Below are 5,706 nucleotides of genomic sequence, written 5' to 3'. Positions count from 1 at the left end.
TTTTTGCTATTGCCTGACGTTAAAATGGCCGCCTGGCCCTCTAGCCTCCCATTGGCTGGCCCGCCTGACTCTAAGATGGCCGCCAGGACTTCTGTAGGGGGCGAGATTTGCTCTGTTGAATAGCCTGACTCTAAGATGGCCGCCGGGTCTTCTTCAGCTCTTCATTGAATGTCCCGCCTGACTCCAAGGTGGCCGCCGAGTTCTCGCGAGATTTCAGCTCAAATCTTCACGCGGGAGGCTCGGGGCTCTCTTTTAGTCGGCAGGCAGCTTTCTCCACGGTCGGGTGCTTTTTTCTTTCCCCTCCCCTCACCTCACTTTCTTGATGCGGCCGGGGTGGGCTCCCGATGTCGCTGTAGATGCGCTCGTACACGGACCAGGGTGGGCTGCTAGCTCAGTTTGTCTGCCAATCGGGGTGGGCTCCCGCTCTCGCGTCTTCGTTCTTTTCTGTCCAGACGGACCAGGGGTAGGCTCCTGGTTTCGATTCCTGGAATCCTGGTAATCCTGACTTCGCTGTTTTTGGGTTTCGCCTGCCGAAGGCTGCGCTCTGCGCAGCTCTTCAGCGCAGGTGAAATCCTATGTCGTCAATAAGGACTCCTGGAACGTCCCCCGGCTCTCATTGGTTAGCTCCATAAATGGAGGCTAGCCATTGAGTGCCGGATCTGTCCATCAAGGCTGGACCAGATTCGGGGGCGTTCCGGAGATTTTTTCCCAGGGCGGAGTTACGTTTTTTCCCGTTCCCTCCCCTTTCACTGAAAGTGAATTCAGATGCGCTGTCCATTCCCGCCCCCTCCGTGTGCCTTTCCGCCCCCCTTGCTGTCCTGTGCACGTTTCCCGCCGTCCGTGTCCTCTCCCGCCCCCTCCCGCCGTCCGTGTCCTCTCCCGCCCCCCTCCCGCCGTTCGTGTCCTCTCCCGCCCCCCTCCCGCCGTTCGTGTCCTCTCCCGCCCCCTCCCGCCCCCTCCCGCCGTCCGTGTCCTCTCACGCCCCCAGCGAGTGCCCACCTCGCGATTTCTGCCCGCCTGCCTGCCTAGCGAGGGCCGCCGCGCTGCCCGCGGCGACCCGGAAGTACCTGGCCGGCCGGCCAATCCCTTCGCGGCCGGCCGGAAGTCCCGCACCCGCAGCCCGGGGGAGGGAAAGGGAAGCCTTGCTGTTTGCCGCTTCCCCCTGCCTGGGGGAAGCCTTTGCCGGTGCAGCATAAATCTGGAGCGGGCCGCACTGAACCTTCTGGATACCTGCGCAGTATGCAAACAGAATATAACATCACGCGGACCCTGCTTGCTACCCTGTTTACACTCCTTCTGTCGCCGCTGCCTGCCCCCACCGGAGCGGTACGTCAGCGTGCCGGCTGGGCCTCAGCAGCCTCTGCCCTCCCCGCCGGCCCAACAACCGCAGGGCGCCCGAGCAGCGTCGGATCCGCCCAGCACCCAGGGTGAGTCCCTGAGCTTTTTGTAATGCAAAATTGATCGCGATATAACGGGGTGAACGTGGCGATAAATCGCGATAGTCTATTAATTAGCTATTATATTGAGGTTGGGTAGATGGTTCCTGGACAGTTTGTTCAGTCAGTATGGAGGGGATCAGGTGTGCTTCTGGGGTTATGATTGGTGTGACGCTATAGTTAGGATGAATACTATATGTGTTCAGCGCCAGGAGTTGACAGGGTAGTGGTAAGTGATGTGTGACATAACTTCGTGGAGTGGTTGACGGAGTGGTTTTTCGGATTCTTTGTTGGCCTGGTGGCGATGGTAATGGTCGGTAGGCGCGTAGTACTAGTTATAGGATACTGCTCGTGTACCTTAGTGCCACTCCAGATGCTGAGTGATTTTTGATCCATTCTGTCTTGGTCTGTGTCTTCGAGTACAAGGTACCCATGCACCAAGCCTTCCTGTTGACTTATAGGCTGCGTGGGGTCTCCAAGTACAAGTGAGAACTGCGGGTTACGCCTGCCCCTCCTCGCCCTGGTGACAAGTCGTCGATTTCTCTGGACGGCATGTGCGCGCGACCATTGCCTCCAGCAAACACACAGGGTGGCATGTGCGAAGTGAGAGTCGTGGCTGAGCTGTGATCAGAGCATGCACGGAGGGGGCGGAGAGTCAGTCTGGCGAGCAGGGGGAAGCCCAATGCTGCCCGCACGACAAATCACTGCAGACTTCTGTTGTCTCAGTCCTAGATGAAATTAATAGAATCGAGGGGGACGGGGGAGGCAGAAGAGGACTTGCCACCCCTACGAAACGGGAAGCTTAATTGAGCTCCAGAATTTTGCCTAACTTTGTGCTTTCCCTTTCTTTGACACGCGATTGTTGTGAGGGGAATGACACTTGCTCATCTAATAAGTTACAGTTTGTTTTTTGTGACGGTAGAGCGTTTCAACAGGCGGTGGAAACGCTTGTCATTTGACAGCCATAGTCTGCACGTTTTTTTTCTCTGTGATATTGTTATTGGCCCACTCTCATTGCCTGCCTTCTCGACAGTGTTCGGACATCAAGTATATGTGATTACGAATAGGCCTTTTGTGGGAATGACTGCATCATGTATTGTGAAACTAGCTGGGGGTTTAATAGATCATTTCTTTTAGGTATGCAGGCATTAAAAATAATATAAAAAACAGACCAATTCACAGTTTGTGACAAAGCATAATACATGCAGAAATGGTTGATTCCTTCATCGGACCTCAGTCAAAAGGATGTGATGTTCGCAGTGTGCGCATCATAAGGTATAGAACAATTGCATTTTTCTCGGCTAAACGGACTAAAAATTCAGTGAATGGGCAATTACGGTGTTTAGTTTTAATTGTCGCGTGCGGGGAGGACATTATTAGCGATGGTTTTAACATACCACGAGGATGCTCTTCTTCCATCAGATTTAAAGTCGTTCTTTGTAGGTTTGGCCTTAGCCACACCATAATATTATTACATTCACAGAATCTGAAAATGGTTGATTTGTGTTCTTGCTTTTTTAATGCATTGTGTTTTATGATTTAACACTTTTAAATCGAATAAAGCGTATTTTGATTGATTGTGTTCTTGTTATGAAGAGAATTGTTTGAGAATGGCCTGTCTGGGATTTAATGCCAGTGTAATCTTAGGTTTATCGTGGCAATTGCTTACTGTTCACTTATTAAAGAAGAATGGAAATGTCACGCTGTTTAGACCATTGAACCGCAAACGTTACAATAGTTCATGTTTAAACACAATGGTCACGGTTCGGTAGGGAAAAATAATAAACCACTTAATTGTGATTGATTGAGATCTGTCGCTGTACAGAAGTTTCCCCAGCTTTTAGGGTGACTGGCTGTTTATCTCAAACGACTTTCTACGTGCCTATCATGTATTTAGGTGAATTACTGTATTCCTTAATTATGTTCTTTTGGGGTGTTTTTAAGATTTTAATTTTTACCATTTTTTATTTTTCGAAATAGTAATTTTAGTCGAACGTAATTTACCTGGGTGTTATGTATGTTCTTTTAAACCATTACTGACTTGATAAGAGTTGACTTGGCTATCCCATGTCAATCTGACATTGAGTGCTACCTCCTTTAGGAGGCGCTCTGCAGTGTGATTGTACTAATACAGCATGTTATGTATGCATAGCTCTCGATAGGTAGCTATTAGCGTGAATAACTGAAGTCTAAATCCAGTAATTCACTGCTATGACGTTGGCGAAATGGCTAACACAACTTGTTATAACAACAAAGCCCTTCTAGCCCAGGATGCCATGGCTCTCTGAAAGTCTCTCACTGCAGCTTGCATACTTGGGCTCTAAGCTGCAAACACTGTTGCAGGAGAGAGAAGGAAGGAATAGAACAGTGGTACTCACAAACATGTTAACCAGGGGCCACAAAGTATGGTCTGTGGTATTCATGAGGCCGCATTGATGCTAGCTGGTTAGTAGTCGCTCTTTGCTGAAGTTAAGTGGACGTAGGGATATCAAAGCATCTACACGGTGTGGTCAGTTAGTCAAGTTATTTTGAGTATTTAATTCCATACTGGCCTATAAATTAGTCTCTAGAAGAGACATAGATTTGACAAAACTGTTGTGCTGTTTCAGAATTGCTATACCTCGACCGCAGCATGGGATAAGCATAACTGCTTGCTATCGCGAACTTGAGAGATACAAGTGTTAAAATAAGTCAAACTTGGTTATTGAATTGGAGTGAAACTGGAATGCTCAATGTGAAATCAGAAGACCTGGAACAAATATCGGCTTCACCACTTGCCCAAATTGTGTGATCCTAGGTAATTGTATTATTTTAACTTTGCTGCCTTTATCTTTATGATCATGTATAAAAGCACCTATATTACTTTGTTTAATACAACTATCTACAATTATGGACATACAACAATAAAAACGTATATCAGTCAATTGCTAAAACATTTACACATGTGGGACAATAAAGAAGAATATTAACTGAGTTTGTGTCTTTGCTTACATTGGGCGTGCTGCCCAGTGCAAATTAACAATCGTCGACTCACTAGCTCGCACAGATTGTAAGCTTTTTTTACTGCCCTTTCGGAAAAAAAAAGTGAACTGTATGTCCAGCATTGGATTGTCTGGTTTCATAGAGGTACAGGTGGCTGGTCGGCAGGAGCGGACCTCAAGTTTCTTCCGTTCGTCCCGAAGCAGAATCATTCGATCGTTAAGAAGTGCAGGGCAAAGGCATACCATGTGATCAATCGTTTCCCTGGTACTCCTGCACCCCCTGCACTTTATATTGTTGGTTGTACTCGGTGAGGTGCTCTGGATTATGTAATGAGATCCTTACAATGACACAATCCAGACGGATTGGGCGTCTAGGCGCTAGATTACGCTAATCTAGGAATGGTATTCAGCGACCAGGAGTCCTCAATGCGCCCAGCGCGTGTCCCAGCGCCTCTTGGCGCTTCGTTGTAGGTTTGCACTACGGACGGTGTGATTCTATGTGGTGTTTACTACTACGAGCCCGGCTGCTTCATAAAATGTTATTTAATGATTGTGGTTTAATTACACTAAAATACACATTGGTAAGCCATACCCTATCCATCCCTGGGCCCTAATAACACCTTACTGTAGCTAGCTGCCACCCTGAGCCGACCCTAAAAACGCCTTACTGCCCCTAAACACTTCCTATGAGTGACCCTTAAAACTCCCCACTCCCCGCACACTGCCCACGCATGAGGCCTACAATCTGCCCACTGCCCCTGCGCACTGCCCCTCTCTGAACACTAAAGGCACTTTTGTGCAGTTTTAAGAAGCACAAACTTGGCCACGGCAGTTGGAGCCCTTGGATTATATAATAGAGGGGAGGAGGCATGTTTTTTAGGCCCAGGGAGATTATGTGATTTTTTTTGTCAAGAATCACACAGTATATTGGCGCAAGGCGTTCAGCTGTGCTATTTGGCACCCCATTTGTAGGGTGATTAGATTGAGTGTATTTTACCGTTAAAGGACCTAGCACACTAGTGTAACCAGGTGCTGTATGTAGCACACGGACATACCAATAAAGGGAATTTAAACTGCATAGCTGCGCTGCTCTAACTTTTCCAAAGGCGAAACCATTGCATTGTAAATGCTTGTTGCTTCTTGGCGGTCGGCGGACCAGGGTGGGCTCCTGGCTTCGTGTCGATGTCGTAGAGGGCACAACAGGCTTCTTGTGATGACACGTTATCCCCCCAACTTCGTCGCCAGTTGCCGAGTTCTTGCTGCACAATCCCACGCAGAAACGGGTCAGT

The sequence above is a fragment of the Lissotriton helveticus genome, chromosome 3_1 (assembly GCF_964261635.1).
Source record: "Lissotriton helveticus chromosome 3_1, aLisHel1.1, whole genome shotgun sequence".
NCBI classification, from domain to species: domain Eukaryota; kingdom Metazoa; phylum Chordata; class Amphibia; order Caudata; family Salamandridae; genus Lissotriton; species Lissotriton helveticus.
The sequence above is the reverse complement of the archived record's forward strand: the minus strand, read 5'-3'. Positions refer to the sequence as shown.